Below are 27,034 nucleotides of genomic sequence, written 5' to 3' on the forward strand. Positions count from 1 at the left end.
ACGTAGTACCACGTGTTTGGTTTTTGGTCGATTTTATCCCCTTTGATGAGGTGTTATTATCCTATATAGTTATATGGTCATGTATAGGGGTTCATTACCTTTCATAAGATATGGGTATATTTGTGCACCCCGGGAGGGGTACTTTGGCCCACCCCTTAAATTTTGGAAATTGCCCAATTTAAACAATTTGGTATTATAGTACTGGACCCTAGTATGTATTACTATAAATTTGGGTGGTCCACTTCGTTCCCTTTTAGGGGTACAAAATTGCCAAATTTTAGTACAACCACATGTTTGGTTTTTTGGCTCATTTTATTCCCTTGGATGAGGTCCTATTACCTTATATATAGTTATATGGGTGTATACAGGGGTTTATTCCCTTTCATAAGACATGAGTATATTAATGCACCCCTTTAAAAATTTGGCAGGGGGGCCTTGGCCCACCCCTTAAATTTTGGAAATTGCCCAATTTTAACATTTGGTATAATAGTATAGAACCCTAATATAGATCACTATAAATTTCGGTGGTCTATCTCGTTCCCCTTTTAGGTGTATAAAACTGCCAAAATATAAACGTAAGCAATACGTAGTACCACGTGTTAGGTTTTTGGTCGATTTTATCCCCTTTGATGAGGTGTTATTATCCTATATAGTTATATGGTCATGTATAGGGGTTCATTACCTTTCATAAGATATGGGTATATTTGTGCACCCCGGGAGGGGTACTTTGGCCCACCCCTTAAATTTTGGAAATTGCCCAATTTAAACATTTGGTATTATAGTACTGGACCCTAGTATGTATTACTATAAATTTGGGTGGTCCACTTCGTTCCCTTTTAGGGGTACAAAATTGCCAAATTTTAGTACAACCACATGTTTGGTTTTTTGGCTCATTTTACTCCCTTGGATGAGGTCCTATTACCTTATATTTAGTTATATGGGTGTATACAGGGGTTTATTCCCTTTCATAAGACATGAGTATATTAATGCACCCCTTTAAAAATTAGGCAGGGGGGCCTTGGCCCACCCCTTACATTTTGGAAATTGCCCAATTTTAACATTTGGTATAATAGTATAGAACCCTAATATAGATCACTATAAATTTCGGTGGTCTATCTCGTTCCCCTTTTAGGTGTATAAAACTGCCAAAATATAAACGTAAGCAATACGTAGTACCACGTGTTAGGTTTTTAGTCGATTTTATCCCCTTTGATGAGGTGTTATTATCCTATATAGTTATATGGTCATGTATAGGGGTTCATTACCTTTCATAAGATATGGGTATATTTGTGCACCCCGGGAGGGGTACTTTGGCCCACCCCTTACATTTTGGAAATTGCCCAATTTAAACATTTGGTATTATAGTACTGGACCCTAGTATGTATTACTATAAATTTGGGTGGTCCACTTCGTTCCCTTTTAGGGGTACAAAATTGCCAAATTTTAGTACAACCACATGTTTGGTTTTTTGGCTCATTTTACTCCCTTGGATGAGGTCCTATTACCTTATATATAGTTATATGGGTGTATACAGTGGTTTATTCCCTTTCATAAGACATGAGTATATTAATGCACCCCTTTAAAAATTTGGCAGGGGGGCCTTGGCCCACCCCTTAAATTTTGGAAATTTTCCAATTTAAACATTTGGTATAATAGTATAGAACCCTAATATAGATCACTATAAATTTCGGTGGTCTATCTCGTTCCCCTTTTAGGTGTATAAAACTGCCAAAATATAAACGTAAGCAATACGTAGTACCACGTGTTAGGTTTTTGGTCGATTTTATCCCCTTTGATGAGGTGTTATTATCCTATATAGTTATATGGTCATGTATAGGGGTTCATTACCTTTCATAAGATATGGGTATATTTGTGCACCCCGGGAGGGGTACTTTGGCCCACCCCTTAAATTTTGGAAATTGCCCAATTTAAACATTTGGTATTATAGTACTGGACCCTAGTATGTATTACTATAAATTTGGGTGGTCCACTTCGTTCCCTTTTAGGGGTACAAAATTGCCAAATTTTAGTACAACCACATGTTTGGTTTTTTGGCTCATTTTACTCCCTTGGATGAGGTCCTATTACCTTATATATAGTTATATGGGTGTATACAGGGGTTTATTCCCTTTCATAAGACATGAGTATATTAATGCACCCCTTTAAAAATTTGGCAGGGGGGCCTTGGCCCACCCCTTAAATTTTGGAAATTTTCCAATTTAAACATTTGGTATAATAGTATAGAACCCTAATATAGATCACTATAAATTTCGGTGGTCTATCTCGTTCCCCTTTTAGGTGTATAAAACTGCCAAAATATAAACGTAAGCAATACGTAGTACCACGTGTTAGGTTTTAGGTCGATTTTATCCCCTTTGATGAGGTGTTATTATCCTATATAGTTATATGGTCATGTATAGGGGTTCATTACCTTTCATAAGATATGGGTATATTTGTGCACCCCGGGAGGGGTACTTTGGCCCACCCCTTAAATTTTGGAAATTGCCCAATTTAAACATTTGGTATTATAGTACTGGACCCTAGTATGTATTACTATAAATTTGGGTGGTCCACTTCGTTCCCTTTTAGGGGTACAAAATTGCCAAATTTTAGTACAACCACATGTTTGGTTTTTGGCTCATTTTACTCCCTTGGATGAGGTCCTATTATCTTATATATAGTTATATGGGTGTATACAGGGGTTTATTCCCTTTCATAAGACATGAGTATATTAATGCACCCCTTTAAAAATTTGGCAGGGGGGCCTTGGCCCACCCCTTAAATTTTGGAAATTTTCCAATTTAAACATTTGGTATAATAGTATAGAACCCTAATATAGATCACTATAAATTTCGGTGGTCTATCTCGTTCCCCTTTTAGGTGTATAAAACTGCCAAAATATAAACGTAAGCAATACGTAGTACCACGTGTTAGGTTTTTGGTCGATTTTATCCCCTTTGATGAGGTGTTATTATCCTATATAGTTATATGGTCATGTATAGGGGTTCATTACCTTTCATAAGATATGGGTATATTTGTGCACCCCGGGAGGGGTACTTTGGCCCACCCCTTAAATTTTGGAAATTGCCCAATTTAAACATTTGGTATTATAGTACTGGACCCTAACATGTATTATGATAAATTTGTGTGGTCCACCTCGTTCCCTTTTAGGGGTACAAAATTGCCAAAATATAAACGTAAGCAATACGTTGTACCACGTGTTTGGTCTTTTAGCCCAATTTATCCTCTTGGATGAGGTCCTATTACCTTATATGGTTATATGGTTATGTATAGGGGTCTATTCCATATCATAAGACATAGGTACATTTGTGCACTCCTTTAAAAATTTGGGAGGGGTACTTTGGCCCACCCCTTAAATTTTAGAAATTTCTCATTTTATATATTTGGTATTATAGTACTGGACCCTAACATATATTATGATAAATTTGGGTGGTCCACCTCGTTCCCCTTTAGGGTACAAAATTGCCAAAATATAAACGTAAGCAATACGTTGTACCACGTGTTTGGTTTTGATCTAAGTTATCCCCTTGGATGAGGTCCTATTACCTTATATGGTTATATGGTTATGTATAGGGGTCTATTCCATATCATAAGACATAGGTACATTTGTGCACTCCTTTAAAAATTTGGGAGGGGTACTTTGGCCCACCCCTTAAATTTTAGAAATTGCTCATTTTATATATTTGGTATTATAGTACTGGACCCTAACATATATTATGATAAATTTTGGTGGTTCACCTAGTTCCCTTTTAGTGGTACGAAATTGCCAAATTTTAGTACAACCACGTGTTTGTTTTGGCTCAATTTATCCCCTTGGATGAGGTCCTATTACCTTATATGATTATATGGTTATGTGTATTGGTCCATTCCCTATTATAAGACATGGGTATATTGATGCACCCCTTAAAAATTTGGGAGGGGTACCTTGGCCCATCTCTTTATTTTGGAAATTGCCCCAAATTCAAACATTTGGTATAATAGTATAAGACCCTCATATATATATATATATATATATATATATATATATATATATATATATTACTATAAATTTGGGTGGTCCATCTCGTTCCCTTTCATGGGTACGAAATTGCCAAATTTTAGTACAACCACGTGTTTCGTTTTTGACCTAATTTATTCACTTGGATGAGGTACTATTACCTAATATGATTATATGGTCATGTATAGGGGTCCATTTTCTATCATAAGACATAGGTACATTGATGCACCCCGGGATGGATACTATAGCCAATCCCTTAAATTTTGGAATTTTTTCAATTTAAGCATTCGCTATCATAGTACATGACCTCAATATGTATCATGATAAATTTGGGTGGTCCATCTTGTTCCCTTTCATGAGTTAAAAAGATGCCAAAATATAAAGATAAGCAATATGTTGTATCACGTGTTTGGTTTTTGGCCCAATTTATCCCGTTTGATGCGGTCTTATTACCGTATATGTTTATATGGTCATGTATATAGGTTCATTTCATATCATAAGACATGAGTACATTGATGCACCCTTTAAAAATTCGGGAGGGGTATCTTGACTCATCCACTCAGTTTGAGAAATTGTTTAATATAAGCATTTGGTATCTTCATACAGGTCTTCAATATGTACCACTATAAATTTGGATGGTCCACATCGTTCCCTTTCATGGGTAAAGAACTACCAAAAATCAAATTTCGGAGGTTATTGACTCCTATTTAATACGTTATATGGTTTATTATCTCTATATGTTTATGTTCTCTTTTAAATTTGGGAATTATAAAATAACATAATTTGGTAAACGTTTTCTAGGACCCATTGGTGTTCCTCTTATGGCCAAATATTCAAAATTTAAAGGTTATTAACCGGCTTTTTTATTGAATAACTACAGGATTTATTACTTTTTCATAAGACACAGGTGTATTTGTGTACCAATCTTAAATTTTGGGAGGGGTACATTTCTTATTGTCATATCAATAATTGGTAATTGTTCTTTGGGTAAATCATTGTGAAATATTAGTATGATCACGTGATCAGTTATTGACCTATGATGGGATTAGGAGTCCAGGACATTGGTATATTTAAACTTTGTAGGATAATTTGAGAATGCGTCATTGGTATTGATTATTACAGCCAAATATAAACGTAAGCAATACGGTGTACCACGTGATTGACCTTGATGAGGTAGTGTACAGGGATACATAGCTAACCTTATTGAACCTTATGACTCATAGTCTTAAGGGAATACATGCTACAACACTGGCAAAGTTATTGTTGATGTAATTTGATTGGTTGATCACTATCTTTCGTGCAATCTGATTGGCTGATCACTATTTTTCGTGCAATCTGATTGGCTGATCACTATCTTTCGTACAATCTGATTGGTTGCTGATTTTCAAATCTTTGCTGCATTCAGTTTTAAGTTTTGTTTAACATTTAAAAATCTTGGTTTCGTTCAACATTTTGCACTCACTGATAAATATGATCAAAACCGTTTATTTGTTAATCGAATAGTTAAAAACCGGATAAAGTTTGACGGCTAACCGTGAAACGTAAATTTTTTTTAGTTTTAAAATTTTTTGTTTGAAAGCTTTGTTTGAAAACTCTTGTTTCAAATTTGTGTTTGAATTTTTTTGTTTCAGAATTTTGTTCGAAATTTGTTTCAAATTTTTTTTTGTTTGAAATTTTTTTGTTTGATTTTTTTGGTTGCAAAATTTTGTTTGAAAATTTTTTGTTTAAAATTTTTTTTCGAAATTTTTGTTTTGAAATTTTTCGTTTCCAAATTTTTTTGTTTAAAATTGTTTTTCAACATTTTGTTTGAAAATTTTTTTCGTTTCAAAATTTTGTTTGAATTTTTTTTCGTTTCAAAAATTTTGTTTCAAAGTTTGGTTTGACATTTTTAAAAGTTTGTGCACTCATTAGTAAAGAACCGGAACTGTTTAGAACAAAAACCTCTGGCAACATTGTGGTGCAATAGTACACGTCAGAACATGGGGTTGTACTTGAAATGAAAAAACACAATTCATTGAAATGGATCGTTTTATTACACTAAACATACATCCATACTAGATAGTGGTTCTGGATATTGTCGATACAATGTATTTTGAACTTCTTGCACTAGTTTTTCTTTAGCATATAATTTTAATTCTAATTGAAGTCTTTTAAGGTCTATTGCAATATCAATTGGTGGAAACTCAATGTCCATTTCATCACAAATAAACTGTTTATCAATACAGGTATGCACCCACGAACGATGTTGACAACCATCACAATATCTAGATACATGTTGTACAATAAGCATAACACATTTTTTAAAATAGTACTTTTTGAGGAATATACTTGTTTTGTTGCACACTTCCACTGCATGTTTCACACACTGAAATACGCTGATGAATTTGTTCCATTCCGTTAATGTTAGATACACCATGTTGCGAGGGACATGGAATGTACTCTTTTTACGTAACAGCACCATCTTCTCTTCGAGGACTGTACGCATCACCACTTCATGATTTGAGCCTAATGATTTGACTATGGTCACATTTAGCTCATCATGAAAATAATCGTTTATTTGGTTGATTCGTGAACATAATATTTGCCATTCTTCACAGGTCAGTTGTACACCAAATTGTTCTGCTTTGCCCAATCGAATCACTGGTTCAAATGTTCTAGCACTGATACCAATCATCACATGTTTTGTTTGAAATATATTTATTGGATAATAGCTTGCGAAGATGAACTCTTTATCGTTAGAAGTACACATCTTTCCTCCTGAAAAGCACTTGCTCAAATGATTTCACGGTATTGGTTGATTTATAGTTATTACTGACGTCATTGGAAAGGAATGTGCTGACATTTGAATTCATGGTTTCATCACAGTTACTGACGTCATGCTGACCAACCAAATTCATACAACTATGTCTGACGTCAAAGGAATGTGCTGACGTTTGAATTCATGATTTCATCACAATTGCTGACGAATCCGGCTGTGTACTAAATTCAAATTGATGACTTCGATCCAAGAGTCTTTTATAGCATAAAGATACAGATCCAGTATTTAAGAAACGCAGCACTTCTTCTTGTTTTGATGCTTCCATGGGTAAATATCTTGCTGGTAAAATTATATTCTTATCATTTTCAAGCTTCACTACGATTCTGAATCCAAACTTTGTAGGGATCATTTGGCTAGCTAAGATTCTATAAGGTACATTCTGTTGTAAATCAGTAATCTTGGTAAATGATTTCATCACATCACGTGTGTTTAGAAACTGCAGACAAGTAGCCATGATGATGTTATCATCAATACTAACTCGAACGATACTTATATATGATGCAAAACTGATGACGTTTCATTATCATGTTCTGATGTGTACTATTGCACCATAATGTTGCCAGAGGTTTTAGTTCTAAACAGTTCCGGTTCTTTACTAATGAGTGCACAAACTTTAAAAATGTCAAACCAAACTTTGAAACAAAAATATCAAACAAAAATCTTTGAAACAAAATTTTGAAACGAAAAAAATTCAAACAAAAAATTTTTAACAAAAAAATTGAAACAAAAATTTACAAACAAAAAAATTTCAAACAAAATTTTCAAACAAAATTTTTTTCAAACAAAAATTTCAAACGAAAAGTTTCAAACAAAATTTTCAAACAAAAATTTCGAAACAAAAGTTTTTAAACTAAAAATATCAAACGAAAAATGTCAAACCAAAGTTTCAAACAAAAAAAATCAAAACTTTTTAAATGTTAAAACAAAACTGAATGCAGCAAAGATTTGAAACTCATCAACCAATCAAATTGCATCAACAATAACTTTGCCAGTGTTGTAGCATGTATTCTCTTAAGACTATGAGTCATAAGTTTCAATAAGTTTAGCTATATATCCCTGTACACTACCTCATCAAGGTCAATCACCTGGTACATCGTATTGCTTACGTTTATATTTGGCCCATAGGCTGTAATAATCGAAACCAATGACGCATTCTCAAATTATCCTACAAAGTTTAAATGTACCAATGTCCTGGACTCCTAATCCCATCATAGGTCAATAACTGATCACGTGATCATACTCATATTTGACAATGATTTACCCAATGAATGAGATACTATCCAATTTTAAGAACAATTACCAATTATTGATATGACAATAAGAAATGTACCCCTCCCAAAATTTAAGATTGGTACACAAATACACCTGTGTCTTATGAAAAAGTAATAAATCCTGTAGTTATTCAATAAAAAAGCCGGTCAATAACCTTTAAATTTTGAATATTTGGCCATAACAGGAACACCAACATCTACAATGGATCCTAGAAAACGTTTACCAAATTATGTTATTTTAAAATTCCCAAATTTAAAAGAGAACATAAACATATAAGGGTAATAAACCATGTAACGTGCTAAATACTTATCAAAGGGGTCAATAACCTCCGAAATTTGATTTTTGGTAGTTCTTTACCCATGAAAGGGAACGATGTGGACCATCCAAATTTATAGTGGTACATATTGAAGACCTGTACGAAGATACCAAATGCTTATATTAAACAATTTCTCAAACTGAGTGGATGAGTCAAGATACCCCTCCCAAATTTTTTAAGGGTGCATCACATGGGTGCAATTTTTAAGGGTGCATTTTTTAAGGGTCATATGTACTCATGTCTTATGATAGGAAATGAACCTATATACATGACCATATGACCATATACGGTATAAGACCGCATCAAACGGGATAAATTGGGCCAAAAACCAAACACGTGATACAACATATTGCTTATCTTTATATTTTGGCATTTTTTTACTCATGAAAGGGAACAAGGTGGACCACCCAAATTTATCATGATACATATTGAGGTCATGTACTATGATAGCGAATGCTTAAATTGAAAAAATTCCAAAATTTAAGGGATTGGCTACGGTATCCATCCCGGGGTGCATCAATGTACCTATGTCGTATGATAGAAAATGGACCCCTATACATGACCATATAATCATATTAGGTAATAGTACCTCATCCAAGTGAATAAATTAGGTCAAAAACGAAACACGTGGTTGTACTAAAATTTGGCAATTTCGTACCCATGAAAAGGAACGAGATGGACCACCCAAATTTATAGTAATATATATATATATATATATATATATATTAGGGTCTTATACTATTATATTAAATGTTTGAATTGGGCAATTTCCAAAATAAAGAGATGGGCCAAGGTACCCCTCCCAAATTTTTAAAGGGTGCATCAATATACCCATGTCTTATAATAGGGAATGGACCAATATACATAACCATATAATCATATAAGGTAATAGGACCTCATCCAAGGGGATAAATTGAGCCAAAACAAACACGTGGTTGTACTAAAATTTGGCAATTTCGTACCCCTAAAAGGGAACGAGGTGAACCACCCAAATTTATCATAATACATGTTAGGGTCCAGTACTATAATACCAAATATATAAAATGAGCAATTTCTAAAATTTAAGGGGTGGGCCAAGGTACCCCTCACAAATTTTAAAAGGAGTGCACAAATGTACCTATGTCTTATGATAGGGAATAAACCCCTATACATAACCATATAACCATATAAGGTAATAGGACCTCATCCAAGGGGATAACTTAGATCAAAACCAAATACGTGGTACAACGTATTGCTTACGTTTATATTTTGGCAATTTTGTACTCTAAAAGGGAACGAGGTGGACCACCCAAATTTATCATAATACAAGTTAGGGTCCAGTACTATAATACCAAATATATAAAATGAGCAATTTCTAAAATTTAAGGGGTGGGCCAAAGTACCCCTCCCAAATTTTTAAAGGAGTGCACAAATGTACCTATGTCTTATGATATGGAATAGACCCCTATACATAACCATATAACCATATAAGGTAATAGGACCTCATTCAAGAGGATAAATTGGGCCAAAAGACCAAACACGTGGTACAACGTATTGCTTACGTTTATATTTTGGCAATTTTGTACCCCTAAAAGGGAACGAGGTGGACCACCCAAATTTATCATAATACATGTTAGGGTCCAGTACTATAATACCAAATGTTTAAATTGGGCAATTTCCAAAATTTAAGGGGTGGGCCAAAGTACCCCTCCCGGGGTGCACAAATATACCCATATCTTATGAAAGGTAATGAACCCCTATACATGACCATATAACTATATAGGATAATAACACCTATTCAAAGGGGATAAAATCGACCAAAAACCTAACACGTGGTACTACGTATTGCTTACGTTTATATTTTGGCAGTTTTATACACCTAAAAGGAGAACGAGAAAGACCACCGAAATTATTAGTGATCTATATTAGGGTTCTATACTATTATACCAAATGTTTAAATTGGAAAATTTCCAAAATTTAAGGGGTGGTCCAAGGCCCCCCTGCCAAATTTTTAAAGGGGTGCATTAATATACTCATGTCTTATGAAAGGGAATAAACCCCTGTATACACCCATATAACTATATATAAGGTAATAGGACCTCATCCAAGGGAATAAAATGAGCCAAAAACCAAACATGTGGTTGTACTAAAATTTGGCAATTTTGTACCCCTAAAAGGGAACGAAGTGGACCACCCAAATTTATAGTAATACATACTAGGGTCCAGTACTATAATACCAAATGTTTAAATTGGGCAATTTCCAAAATTTAAGGGGTGGGCCAAAGTACCCCTCCCGGGGTGCACAAATATACCCATATCTTATGAAAGGTAATGAACCCCTATACATGACCATATAACTATATAGGATAATAACACCTCATCAAAGGGGATAAAATCGACCAAAAACCAAACACGTGGTACTACGTATTGCTTACGTTTATATTTTGGCAATTTTGTACCCCTAGAAGGGAACGAGGTGGACCACCCAAATTTATCATAATACATATTTGGGTCCTGTACTATAATACCAAATGTTTAAATTGGTCAATTTCCAAAATTTAAGGGATGTGCCAAGGTACCGCTCCCAAATTTTTAAAGGGGTGCATTAATATACTCATGTCTTATGAAAGGGAATAAACCCCTGTATACGCCCATATAACTATGTAGGATAATAATACCTCATCAAAGGGGATAAATTAGGTCAAAAACCCCGAAATTTGACTTTTTGGCAATTTTTTACCCATGAAAGGGAACGACATAGACACCCAATACTGATAGAGGTACATACTATAGTCCTAGGCTACCATACCAAATTTTTAGATTTGGCAATTTCCAAAAATTTAAGGGGGGTGGTCGTATGTACCCCTGCCAAAATTTAGGGGGTGGGCCAAGGTACCCCTGCCAAAATTTAGAGGGGGTGGTCCTATGTACCCCTAGGTCATTGACCCCGGCCAGGGACCATGGGTCCTGAGGCAGGGAACCAGGGGCCAAAAAGTTTCCTGAAGTGGGGCCAATACTACTATATATATTGACAACCCAGCCACTCAGTGCCTAGTTGGGGATGCAATTTTGAGTGCAACTGGATGCCTTCCACTCACCATCTAGAATGAGTGGGATAAAACTAATATTCATTTGCGAGAGGTTTCTTAACGGGGATAAAATCAAATAAGAATACGTTAACTTCATTAATTTGATATCACTGTATTTCTCAAAATTATGATTTTACTGTAAGATTTTGTAAAGCATTTAATGACGGATATTAGGAACGATTTGCCAGACGAGTATAGCAACGGTCGAGTATTGAGCCTTTGAGCCCTGAGTCGGTGTAACACATACCTGGAAATCTGGTGTTGTTCCAACGATGCTCTGGCGTCGAACCTGGCTCCTCTATGATGATACTCCTGACTGCTGAATTACGAGGACGAGCATTGAGGTATGAATCCTCTCAATAGCTTCTCTGGACGTGACGTTCTGCCTTGTTAAAATAATGTATTTTACGAAGTATTTCCTTTCGCTGTCATCTGGCTGTCTGGCGACTATAAACTCAGTTCTCCAAGAACTCGATTAAACCAGTATTCAAAACTGATCTCTAAGACTGATCACTAAGGACTCGATCATGATGACTCGATCTCTAAGGACTTCTCCAAGACTCGCTCCACTGACTCTATTTCAGACTTGATCTCGAACCTCTCTCATCCTCTGGTTTTGTTGAGCGTGGCCCAACCTCCGTCGTCTGCTTGTCGTCTGCTTGTGGCACGTGCGACCCCTTTTCACATGGAAAGACAAATTCCTTCCATGTGTCAAGACTCAAAAACTGCAACTCTCGACACACTCTGATTTCTCGATTCTAAGCAATTTCCGCATATCCGTAATTTCGTGAAATTCGTGAAATCTTACAGATTCTCTTTGTACAATGTATAGAATCTGGCTAATGCGAGAATAGACGCATTGTCTACATTTCCTTCCTACATTGCCAGACTCTCAACGAAGACATTCTTATTCACATTTATTTACAACAGACTGCTGACACTGGAATTAACAACATTGTGCAGCTTGCATTATATTTCATACACAACATTCAATTACCTTAACCTTAATAGATGATTTTTATAACGTAAACATTAAAACAAAATTAAAATATACAAAATAATTTACTCGAAAAACGAGTGTTGCCACATGGCCCCCCTTAAAATCTTGGTTGCTTCGCAAACCAAAGTAGACCTCGTAAGAGGGCGATTTTCCATGAACACCCTGTACAATATACAAAATAAATCAATAGTAAAAGATAAATATAAATTTGAAATTAAATAAAACATGTATAATTGTGCAAAATAGTTATATAGACAATAATTGATATTCCTTCACCTAAACTATTAATAATATATATATATTTCAATCTTTAATCATTTACTTAATTCCTATAATTATAGAATACAAAACTTCAAAATGTAATCAGGCAAAGTATATGCTCACGACATCTAGTGAGTTTTCAATGAATTACTTGCACATCGCATTTGCACAAGAGTGCTTGTGCAAAATTATATATATGTTCATTTACAAGTACTCTTGGTTAATCTCTCTTCGCAACAGCGCTTTTAGAGTTTCATGTTACAAAAATTTTCCACTACTCTTTCTGTCCATACGTGCCAACTGACGAATTTATTAACCGTATTAATACTTGTTAATCATCATTTATTTCCACTGCTATTAGATTGGAAATCTAAAAACAAAAACTTGTAACATAGTATTAAAACATAGTAGGCTGATATTTTTACGTAGCACTGTAAAAAAAACTGAAAATATAATTGTTTTATTTTCATCCTAAAATTCAACCACAGATATTTTAGAGTTGACGGAAATAAAATCTTGCTGCAGGGCGTTGGCTATAGTGCTGAAAGTTCCAACTTGGTAACTGCTGGTTCATCATTTTTCGACCAAGGTTAATCTTACTTCCGCTCCAGCAAGTCTGTTTGCGCGTCACTCTTGTACGGATAACACTGGATGTTAATATTCACTACCAAATATTTCGTTATTTGTATTAAAACACTGTGTTTTATAGCACAATTACATCGTGTCGGAGTTTTCATTACATTACATTACGTGTCGGAGTTTTCCTATCCATGCCGAATGTTTATTGGATTCACCAAAATTGTTCCAATCCGTGACATGTACTTGCGGGATTTCGTGCGGGATTTCATGCACTACACTAGTGTTACCAATACTCAAAGTTCATGCTACTACTTAACCTTACTTTACTCAATCTGGCATTTCTTTTTGTGATCAAAATTTTCAAAATGTGATAAAATATTAAAAAGTGATAAAAATATTAAAAATGATAAAATATTACCGGTTACTAAGTGATATATAATTAAGTGGACACAACAAAGGATTACATAATGGACTATTCACTGGATTAATCATCTATGGGTAAGTGCAAAATTTTATATTTAAACACGCGAATATATATTTATTTAAACTCTATGTATATTTACTTATGCTTAACCTACAATTATTATTATTACCCCTAACACTTGTTAACTGCATACAAAAATTGATTGGGATTCAAGGAAAATGATGGATTTTACATTTCCTTAAAATCCTGGAGGCTTTGGTTGTTAAATCCGCCGTATCATCCCAATCAAAATTTGGCTACAGCTAGCACATTTATTACTAACTATCTACATGGTTTTTATAAAAATCTGACCGTTTTTAAAATTTCAAAAACTTGATTCTTCTTCATACTCAAAATCAATAAGACTATCGTGACGTGATTCTTTTTTTTCAATGTTGTAGACGTAACTATTTATTTTACTAGATTATAACACTAGACCTCTTATTTATTATATTATATTTATTTATATATTTGCCTAATTACGTCGTCTAGGGTGGCCATTCCCACAACAATTACATTAGGTCAAAAATCATTTCATTATTAATTACTATATTATTAATCTTCTTGTCATATATTTATTAACTTATTACTCTCTATACTTATTACTATATTAAAATATTAACTTATTAAATTATTTAAACAATGCCGACAGGGCCTATAGCTTGTGAGAAGGAATTCCTCGAAGTGAGTTCAAAACTGCTTCATATGTCCAACTCAAAACGTACTAAATCTTTTCAGGGCTACTCTTGTGCAGGAAAAACATCTGCATGTCCCCGATAATATTTCTCTTTTCTCTATACTCTTGCGCTTTATTCATATATATATTCATCTACTTATTCTCTTAGAGTACTCTTAGCGCTTAACATATGCATATAACTTCTTCTATAAATATTCAACGATGCATGCTTTATTCTCTATAAATTTACTATTTACTTCTATTTTCTTATTCTTCTTTATTCATTAATCTTTATTTATTATTTATTATTTCACTCTTCTTCTCTCTATCCACATTTATTATTAATTTAGTCTACGTTATAAATCTACACTTGCTTATTTCTTTACGTCTAACGTCTTTAATTGTTTACTTTTCTAGTATCTATCTTCTACTAAACTTTCTTTACTCTCACTACTCACATTCCTAGAAACCAACTCTTTTCCTCTTTCCTTCTAACTAACACAAATGAAAAGATTAAACTAGACAAATTCTTACATTATAAATACGAGAATATTACTATATTCTGCTTTTCCTATATTTTAGATGCACTCCTTACATCTATTACTATTCTGACTTTCCTACTTATTCTCTAGGATACCGAATTAATTACTTACTAATTTATTACTATCTTAATTTTAATTTTACACTAAGGGACTCGCTAAAAATGAAGGATATCTCCACAAAAAAATTTCCACTGCTTTGCACGTGATGTACGAGTCAACACCTGTGCCTCTTTTCAACAATCACGGAAGACTTATGTGGCTCAATAAATAAAATATTCTCATCGAAGTTTGGTAATCGCCCAATTCAACTCGAAGAGAATGGGATTTCCTTCCTGATTAGAGTTTCCCCTAACGAAAGGTTTCGCCTAATTTTCAGGGTTTCTTACTTTTAACTTATATGTCTAGATTAAATCTACTTCAATTGCATCATTCATTTCTTGTTTTTTTTCATTCTTGCCTTTTCTTACCTCTAATTTCCTAATACAAAACTAATAACAAAATCATTCATATTTCATTTTCTTTGTTTCTTTTCTTTTCTCCATAGTCTTTCCTACTTTTATTCTATTTCTTACGTCACTACATTAAAATTATATGCCATGAAGACATAATTCACTAAAAATAAATTGATAGTCAGATTTTTACTTCTTTATTACTAATAATAATACTACTATAAATTCCCATATATGCGTATTTCCTCTATTACTAAAATAAATTCCTTACAATTAAATCATTAACCTAAATAAGTAGTTAAAACATTGATGATTACTAATATACCTATCTATATGATTAATAATAATATACTCTATACACTTTTATTTACGTCTTCCTTGTCTTTAACTAAACTAACATTACACAAATTATTAATCACTAACGATATTTCTAATATTACTTTATATATATATTCCTATTTATAACTAAATATTAATATTAAAATACTACATTACTATGTACATTAGATTATTGTCATTGTCAATATCAATAAAACTCTCATGTTTACGTCATATTTTAGTACGATAACCAAGGTGTTCTTTGCTGAAAAAATGTAGCAAAGGCTACCAAATCTAATGCGGACTTATCACTGGAAATAACAAGCTTCGCTTGCTTTTCTAGTTGCGCAAGTGTTGTAACAAAATCAGATATCTTGATTGCCTGAGTGCATTCAAACTTATTTCTAAAACGTTGTAACCATTCATTTACTCGTTCTTGGGTAGCACCTGAACTAAATAATGCGCAAATCTTGTATTTTAACTGTTCGTTCTTAATAGCAAAAAAGATAGATTCACGCACTATCGTGTTCGTTTCGGCAATGCCCGTTATCACAGACATGAAATGCCGTCTGAAACCCAATTCTACTAATTCATCCACAGTAAAGTTTTTCTCATAAAACTCAATGAAATAGTAATGTTTATACTTCATACCAAGTACGTTATCTCTAAATATCATTTCCTTGTCCTCATTGTATGTTGGATTAAATTCCATAAAGTGTTTCAAAACGCCAAAGTCCAGATAATAGTATCTTGACTTGGTAAACATTGTCGCTGTTTTCCCATTATCTTTCAATACGGGATAATGCACCCTATGATTGTTTTTCAATTACAACATTTTATATTCTTATTGCTATTACCTACTAACTGAACTCTGTATTGATTACTTTTAAGTCTTATATAAGTTATGTTTAATCTATAGCAAAATAACTGCTGTGTTTTTATTATTCTTTTCTGCTCTCCTTTCAACCGTAAGTCGGAGCAAAGAACTAGAGCAGATACTGACATAGAATGAGCGTTCGTGTACCGTCGTTTCCGATCGGCAACATTCGTCTCTAATCGCTTGCGCGACAATCCTCGTTCGTTGTGCAGGAATCACACTGCTCTCTCGCTCTGTGCATTCATAACTTAATTAAAAATATTTCACTACTTTCTCACTTATTTTTACTACTATAAAATTGTAATAACTTATCACTAAATATGTTAATAATATACTTAAATATTGTAAATCACACCACCATAAAATTACTGCGTTCTTTGAACGTTATTAGTTAATCTATTTAAAATACCACTAAAACACATTACTGTAATACAGCCGAGAATCGAACTCGTGACTGTTACGCACTTCTTACTGTTATACTTCAACGAAGAGAGGGTGGGATGGGTGGGTTTCATTTATTAACAAAATAACAAAATTACTAATGTAACGTACTTCTACCATGAATGGGTGGGTAGGAAGGGAATTAAATTTACGAACGCTTAAACTTTCGAACTCTTAAATTTCTCTGAGAAAGACCCAGACCATCTCCGCCATGACAACCCAGCCACTCAGTGCCTAGTTGGGGATGCAATTTTGAGTGCAACTGGATGCCTTCCACTCACCATCTAGAATGAGTGGGATAAAACTAATATTCATTTGCGAGAGGTTTCTTAACGGGGATAAAATCAAATAAGAATACGTTAACTTCATTAATTTGATATCACTGTATTTCTCAAAATTATGATTTTACTGTAAGATTTCGTAAAGCATTTAATGACGGGTATTAGGAACGATTTGCCAGACGAGTATAGCAACGGTCGAGTATTGAGCCTTTGAGCCCTGAGTCGGTGTAACACATACCTGGAAATCTGATGTTGTTCCAACGATGCTCTGGCGTCGAACCTGGCTCCTCTATGATGATACTCCTGACTGCTGAATTACGAGGACGAGCATTGAGGTATGAATCCTCTCAATAGCTTCTCTGGACGTGACGTTCTGCCTTGTTAAAATAATGTAATTTACGAAGTATTTCCTTTCGCTGTCATCTGGCTGTCTGGCGACTATAAACTCAGTTCTCCAAGAACTCGATTAAACCAGTATTCAAAACTGATCTCTAAGACTGATCACTAAGGACTCGATCATGATGACTCGATCTCTAAGGACTTCTCCAAGACTCGCTCCACTGACTCTATTTCAAAGACTTGATCTCGAACCTCTCTCATCCTCTGGTTTTGTTGAGCGTGGCCCAACCTCCGTCGTCTGCTTGTCGTCTGCTTGTGGCACGTGCGACCCCTTTTCACATGGAAAGACAAATTCCTTCCATGTGTCAAGACTCAAAAACTGCAACTCTCGACACACTCTGATTTCTCGATTCTAAGCAATTTCCGCATATCCGTAATTTCGTGAAATTCGTGAAATCTTACAGATTCTCTTTGTACAATGTATAGAATCTGGCTAATGCGAGAATAGACGCATTGTCTACATTTCCTTCCTACATTGCCAGACTCTCAACGAAGACATTCTTATTCACATTTATTTACAACAGACTGCTGACACTGGAATTAACAACATTGTGCAGCTTGCATTATATTTCATACACAACATTCAATTACCTTAACCTTAATAGATGATTTTTATAACGTAAACATTAAAACAAAATTAAAATATACAAAATAATTTACTCGAAAAACGAGTGTTGCCACAATATATATATATATATATATATATATATATATATATATATATATCGGATTCATTGAGGATTAAAAGCGTTATTTCGGAAATTTACGAAACGGATCTTGAAGAAAGTCGTCGCAACAGTACTGACATCTGGTAGCGTTGTTACGTAATACACGCAATATAAATAAATCTTCAAAACCCACCGATCCACTCTGATTCACCGACCGATTCTGCTCAGTGCATTGTAGACAAATTCTTCGGAGGAATGATGAAATTGTCTACGTTTTACTTTCAGGACCTTCCTTTTTCTTCTTTTTTCATTTGTTTCTATTGGGAACCGGTCAAAACCCCCACAGCCAAAGCACCCACACTCAAGAAATGTCAAAACGCCCACACAAACGGTCATAACCCCCACACAAATGGACAAATCTCCCAAATACACGAACGGTCATAACCCCCACAGCCAAAACCCCCACACTGGTAATCCGTCATAACTAGTGATGGGTAAATTCCCGGGAAGATATTCTTCGGGAATATTCCTTGGGAATATTCCCGGGAAGATTCCCAAAATGGGAATTTATCCGGGAATTTATGTTCAATCAGAAAGAAAATTGCATTCTATTACTATATTATGATTTCAAAGTTGAATTAATTTTTATATCACAGCATATTATTACTGTTGTCCAGAGAGGATTCTTTAAAATGTATATTCTGAACGGTACCATGTTACTTTATTAATACTTTATTATATTTAGAAAGTACGCATAAATGTATATTTATTTACAATATGTTCTATCAATTAAATATGTGTGAAAAAATTATATAGTAAATTGTATATTAACAGTTTAAATTTATATGTAAGTAGATTTGCTCAACTTGACTCTATTGCTGATATTATAAACACATTTAATTTATAAATGTTATAAACTAATTACTTTGGGTAAATGTTAGAAGATACATGTCTCACCAATTTATCAACATTTGCGCGTACATATTTATGTTCACAAAATTTGCATGATATTTACTTGTCTTTATATTTTAGCACGCAACATTGTCATACACGACCTTTCATTCTACCTATTTCTCGAAATTTCATACATTAATTCACGTGTAAAAGAAGTCCGAGTACTTTTTCAGAAATTGGAGTCAGAGTGAATTGACAGATCGACGTCTATTACTAATAGTGGATCAAGGTTTATTAATAGTACTTCAACTCTATTTCTACATAATTCTAAATTACTTTACAAAATGGTTCCTTTTCATCATTTGTAAATTAGTACTTTGCTAATTTTTCCTGTTCTTTAGCATTGGGGGCCAGATTTGCACCTACTTTTTTGCGATATTCTATTTCGATGCGTTTGTTTTATGGTTTCATACGTTAAATTACGTTACCAACATTAAACTCAGACAGCGTTGCAGAGCGAGCGTTAGCAAATGAAGGTGGGTTAGAACCCCGCATGGCACGTTGTTTTCTATCTTCGTTACCAACAATTCATTTTCTTTTCTCACATAAACCACTTCCACGTACCTTTCCGTTTTGTATAAATTCCCTACTGCCCTAAAAACATGTGTTCGATACTTTCTTGACTACTTGAACATCACTATCAACTCATTTCTTCCGTAAATCATCCTAATTTCTGCTAGTTTTGGCCCCCAATTCTAAACAATTACCTTATTTTTTAGTGCAAATGAAAATGGAACAAAAAATATATTATTCGTTATATAAAGTACAGTCAAAGAATTTTAAATTTTTTAACCTCCACATTCTTTAAAACCTAGAATTAAATCATAACATATTAAAATAAAGTAATTAGTCATATGATTCTTATAATTTGGAAGATAAAGTAAAGGAAATAAAATAAATTTCTTCTCGGGAATTTATAGGCCAGGGAAAAAAACCGGGAATATTCCCATTTTTAAAATCCTTCCCACCGGGAATATTCCCACTGCCCATCACTAGTCATAACCTCCAACGGTCATAACTAACACACAAATGGACAAAACTCCTACATGCAGAAATTGTCACAACTGCCACACAAATGAACAAAACCCCCACACAATCGGACAAATCTCCCACACTCTGAAATGATCCTGGTTGCATGTCTTGCACTTGTACTTTTTAATAACATTTTTTATTCCACTTAAACTGATGTTGCAACTATTCTTCTTGCACTGTTTTCTAATGACAGAAACACTAAAGTGGGCGTCATAAAGAGCCGCAAGAAAGACGTGCAATCACGATCATTTCAGAGTGTGGGGGATTTGTCCGATTGTGTGGGGGTTTAGCCCATTTGTGTGGCAGTTGTGACAATTTCTGCATGTGGGAGTTTTGACCATTTGTGTGGGGGTTTTGTCCATTTATGTGGGGATTATGACTGTTGCTATGTGTGGCTGTTTTGACCATTTGTGTGGGAGCTTTGACCGATTTTGTGGGCGTTTTGACATTTCTTGAGTCTGGGGGTTTTGAACCTAGACCCTTTCTATTGAAGAAAGAACTTCAGGCAATTGACCATATTTGCAATTGGTCATAATTATTATTTATTACTTTCTTTCTTGCAATTTTTCCTACATTATCTTAGATTAGTGGCCGCGGTTTAAGATAGATTATATAAAGTCAATTACGGTTATGTATGTTTACACTTTCGTCTCTTCCTTTTAAGATACATTCCTATTATTAGTGCGGATTAGCTAACCTATTGTGCACTTTTTAATAAAAGCACCAAATTTGGCACAGAGGTAGACAGATATAATATGAAAAAATTTGGATGTGGAGCAATCGGCCAACTGACCCCTGGCGGCCGTGGTAGCCATTTTCCAAAATGGCCGCCAGTGGACATCCGAAAGACAACAGAAATTAGATAAAGTTTGTTGCTGAATGTTTTAGTGAATGTTTATTGAATGTTTTGAATAAAAGCATGCCGTTTCGTAAGATTTATATATAGGCGCAACATCTACAACAGTAATACTTCACCCTTTCATTCCCATTGCATAACTACAGATACAACCACAATTTTGAAAAAAATCTTTAAAACACTTTCCCGGATTGTCACTTGAGATACGATATTACTGGAGTGTAAATTTTGGTGCTTTTATCAGAAAGTGCTTAACATGTTGAAATATCCAGCTAAACTGCCGGACTATTATAAACAATCACTAATTTGAGCTAGCTTTAAAATTTCGAAAGATGTTGCTTTTTAATACTAATTTACATATTTACTTGTTCTTCCTTCTCTGTTTCGAGAAAAATGTCGAAGGTCTTCTAACTCGTGAAGCCTCGTGGTGAAGAAGCAGAAACAGTACTATCTACCTCCGGCCGAACAGCGAGAACAGAGACAGACTGGTCATTATACTTCATATGTCAAGAAGTGACGCGAGAATCGCTAACATGTCCATCCAGGAATACACGTAAAGACAAGGGGAGCAGCTTCAGCATTCTTGCAGGATATCTGAAAAGGTTCAATGACCTTGAGCTTCTCCCCAAATCATGTTTTTTTTAGCCGACTAGATGAAGGAAGTGGCGTTGAAGCAACATTGTTTGCAAACAATGCACAATACCATAAAACCTGCATGCTGAGGTATAACAAAACGAAGTTAGAGAGAGCAGAAAAGAGGCAGCTGAAAATAAGGGAAGATGAAGAAGTACAGAAAGCTGCTGATCACAAGTGAAAATGCAGTCTGTCACGATAATCACGTACTGAGCCTAAACAATGAGAAGCGAAATGTTTCTTTTGCTGATAAAATGCTGGTTGTGCCCCTCTTCATGAAGTTGCGACATTCCAACTGGACTCGCGTGTCAGGTCGTCTGCAATGATTCTGGGCGATATGGACCTACAGACGAAATTCAACGCTGGGGACATGATTGCACAGGATGTGAAGTAACACCGCAATTGTCTCGTGAATTTGTACAACCGCGTTCGGATGATTAAGGAAATGTCTCGTAAAAGTTCAAATGACGAACAAGCAATAGAAGGACTTGGCTTTGCACTTTGTCGTGTTTATTGAAGAAGTTTTAGCGGAAGGCGAGACGGCTCCGGTTTTCAAACTTAGCAGACTTAGCCGAGTTATATGTTTCGCGGCTGGAACAAATTTTTGGAATCAAGTATGAAGGCAGAATGCACACGAGCCGTCTTAAACAGAGACTGCTTGCTTACTTTCCTAACATGTGTACAGCATCAGGGGCGCGTTGTTCTGCTTGCATTTAATGAAGACCTCGGCGATGCCTTGGCAAAGGCTTGTGAACTGGATACAGATACTGATGCTGTCCATCTAGCGCGCGCTGCCCAAATTGTGCGACGCCACATCTTCGGAGATGACAATGTATTCAACGAATTTCCTCCACAATGTCAACAGGATTCCGTGCCATCCGTGTTGCTTGCTCTAGTCACTACGATCTTGGAAGGATCAAGTATCAAAGACCTTAGAGAAAGCACAACACAAGAGGCACTGTCAATCAGCCAACTCCTCAAATTCAATTGTGTGGAGCACCGAAGAACCGACCAGTCCGGCACGCTACCACGCAGGAGATTCTACTTCCCATTTATATCGGACTCATGCTACATGCACACACTCGTAAAAGGAAGCAAATCAACAAGCTGTCACATATGGGAATTTCTATTTCCTACGATCGAGTCCTGTCCCTCTTCGCACAGTTGCGGAACAGGGCCTGCCATCAGAAGCAAATAGTCTGCCCTCCCAAGATGAGAGGCAAGTCTTCACCACAGCCGCAGTAGACAACATCGACCATAATCCAAGTTCTACGACCTCAAAACAGTCAACAGTCATGCTTTTTCGCTGGTGCAACATCCTGCCTGCCATGGAGCCGGTGTTGACCGCTGCATCAGTATCCTCGGAGGGTCGAACGAAAGAGGCCTCAAATCAGTTGACCGTTTGCCACAATACTATACAGACGTTCCATCCGTCAACAGCAACATCAAGAACACGCAGGTACCGGTTACCAACGTGACATCCCTGAGAGGCTGCAGCGGCTTCAAGCAATATATTGAAACAGAGTATCTTCGGCTACAACACATCCAATTAGCCGTAAAAGAAAGTTTTCCATTAGAAAACACTTCATGGGCTGCATACCACGCAAGTCTACAGTCCAGTAACACAGTTCGGGCTTTCTGCCCCACTTCACTACTCCCACTCTTCCTGGAGAGTGCCCATACTGTCGCTATGATCAAGCACTCCATGGATGTCAGGAACGCAGTGTAATATCTTAACCCTGGCCTGATTCTAGTGCTCACATTCCAACCGCTTTTTGCACTGGCAAAGCAAATCCAATGGAAGTGGCCACAGGTATACGGTGAAGAGAAGTTCGTCATCCTCTTCGGAGGTCTTCTTATCGAGATGGCAGCCCTGAAGACCATTGGTGACTTGTTGCGAGGGAGCGGATGGGTGCAAGCACTGGTTGAGGCTGAGATCACCAGTGCCGGGACTGCGAATTCCTTCCTGGGGGCATCACATGTCACTCGAACCAGGATAGCGCATCAAGTAACACCAGCAGCCCTCTTCACCCTGCAGCAGAACGCATACAATCACTACATTGACCAATTGCGTGACGCCCGCACCAAGCAGCTTGAGTTCGCAGAGTGGTGCCAGCAAAAAGGCGACCGACGACTTACCCTCAGTTCCACTGCTGGGCAACTGTACTGGAATTGGAACTGACGATCTTAGTGTAAGTGCGCTCTCTGCGCCAAGCATAGTTTGCTATGTACGACGATACCCTCAAAGAACTAGCAGTGTGGTTCCATGCCTTGGATCACAGCAACTGCGCACGCTGGATTCCTGTGCATCTGCGAGACATGGTGGAACTGCCGACTAAACACCCTGAAATCGCCGATGATTTCTTCGCAGGGATTTTGACAGTTCACAAAACGACTAGGCCGTTCTCCGGCCTCCCTATCGATCAGGCCGACGAACAGAACATTGCAGCCATAAAAGGAGACGGAGGTGCAGTAGGTCTGACTGACTATTCCAGCGCAATGCGACGGTGGATGGTGGCAGGACCAGAGGTTGCCAGGCTCATGGAAGAGTTCCAGGACTCTAACCAAGAACGATCAAAAGACACAAAGCATCATGACCAGACATCGAGTGTGCAAACTGCTTTCCAAAAAGATGTACAGTCAATGATCAAAGTGATGGAAGACTTTGGGAATCCATTTGAAGAGGATAGTCAAGAACTGTTCGTACTTGATACCAAAAAGATAGCGCCATGTCGAGCTGTAGACGATCTCCGTCGTGAATATAAAGTGGGACAGGTGCAGCTTGACAAATATGTCAGAGGACGCCTGGTGGAGAGAACGAAACCCATTCAAGAACCTATCAAAAGAAACAATATCAAGATATTTGGTCAGCCTACAACAAAACCTCAAGCAAAGAACAAGCAGCAAATTAAATCCCTCAGAAACGACGTGAACCTCTTCTCTCGTCTGTATATCGGATGCAAGAACCAGGATGGAAATCTAGACGAATTCTTCAAACATGTAAACCAAGCTTTCCCTCCTGCACTATGGGACGGCGGTGGCATCCGGTTTAGTGTAAAGAGTGATCTTCTCAGTTGTCTAGAAGACTTCAGTCAGCCTAGGTCTGAAGTTCCTCCAACAAGCTGCATTGTCCTAGATGGAGCAGTCATCATCCAGTTGCTGAAGCCTGCTACAGCAAAAACCAAAGAATATGTCCAACAAGTTTTTGTGCCCCACACACTCTCGAAATTTCATCATCAAGCCACGCGACTGGACCTGGTGTGGGACCGCTACATAAGAAACTCGTTGAAAGGTGCAGCAAGAGCCAATCGGGGAAAAGGGGTGAGAAAACGAGTGGTGGGTAATTCAACTATACCCGGGGACTGGGCCAGCTTCCTCAGAGTCTACGAAAACAAGACAGAGCTGTTCATCTTCCTCTCTAACATCCTCTACGACTCATTCCAGCTTGAAGGGGGCGCGGTGGCTCAGAGGTAGAGCGTTCACCTCCGGTGCTCGGGTTTCCTGGTTCGATCCCAGCTCGCGCCGTGTGGACTTTGTGGTGGACACACACCGTGCTCATGGGTTTCCTCGGGGTTCTCCCGTTCTCTCCCACTTTCTTCATTCCACCATTTCATTCATTTCTCATAGTCACCGTCTCCTTTAGTCTAACCGGCATAACCGTGGGACGTAAAATTCAAAGATAGTCATTCCAGCTTTGAAGATAAGGAGCTGCTCATCACTAAAGGAGATGATGTCTTGAGAAAGCCAGCGCTTTTGGATACTTCAGCCCTGGCACCTTGCAACCACGAGGAGGCCGATACCCGTATTATGTTGCATGCCGCCCACGGTGCTCACAATGGTCACAAGAAGATCCTCATCTGCACAGTACACACTGATATTGTTGTCCTGGCGGTGGCTCTGGCACGCACCTTGAATGAGGAGACTGAAGTGTGGGTATCCTTTGGCTCGGGGAAGACGTTCCGCTGTTTGGCAGCCCATGAAATTGCTCGGGCTCTGGGTCCTGAGAAAGCTCAAGCACTATCGATGTTTCGTGCTTTGGCGGGCTGCGACACGGTCTCCTGCTTCGCCGGACGTGGAAAGAGGACAGCATGTGCAGTGTAGACAGTGCTACCTGAGCTCACGCAGACGCTCAATCTTCTCTCCATTGCACCAGATCGGATTAATGAAGACGCCATGCATATAATTGAAAGGTTCATCATACTGCCTTATGACAGAACAAGCACAGAAACGGACATTGACAAGGCCTGTTTGCAAAGGAAAACAACGTCCAGCTGATCCCACCGACAAGAGTAGCACGTCCGAAGAGCAGTATATCAGGGCAGACATGTCTAGGGTCAGGCCATGGTTCCTGTACCAACACTGCCATTACCAACCGACTGGGGTTGGATCAAGACCAGTGGCGTGTATGAACCTCTATGGACAACGCTACCCGAAGCATTCAAGATCTGCTGTGAGCTCGTCTCTTGCAAATACAAAGACTGCATGGAAAAGTGCAAGTGCAAAAAGCCCAGTCTGGAATGCACACCACTGTGTGCTTGCGATGGTTAATGCTCTGAAATGTAAAATTATGAACTTAATATATGTAACTTACAAATTATCTAGCATACTTTTCTTCAAAGCATCTACTAAAACCTTCAGCAACAAACTTTATCTAACTTCTGTTGTCTTTCGGATGTTCAATGGCGGCCATTTTGGAAAATGGCCACCACGGCCGCCAGGGGTCGGTTGGCCAATGGCTCTACATCCAAATTTGTTCATCTTACATCTGTATAGCTCTGTGACAAATTTGGTGCTTTTATTAAAAATGCACAATATGTTGAAATATCTCAGCTAAACTGCCGCACTATATCTGTTTACGTAGTCCAAAAGTAGGCATACACCTCTGCATTGATCAACTATAACGTTATAGTTTATGAGTTTATTTGCTTTGACTCTTCTGTCAAGATGTAAGTAAAAAGACATTAAAACAAAAAGTATAGAAACTATGTCTACCTGATGGATAACAATAAGAAATTATATAAAGTGCAATGAGCTGATCAGTACGGTATTGTATACCTATTTTTGGTCCACCCTGTATATTATTAATAATTTATATCTTGCATTTATTAATAAC

Source organism: Thermobia domestica, chromosome 14, assembly GCF_964235325.1.
Source record: "Thermobia domestica chromosome 14, izTheDome1.hap1.1, whole genome shotgun sequence".
NCBI lineage: Eukaryota > Metazoa > Arthropoda > Insecta > Zygentoma > Lepismatidae > Thermobia > Thermobia domestica.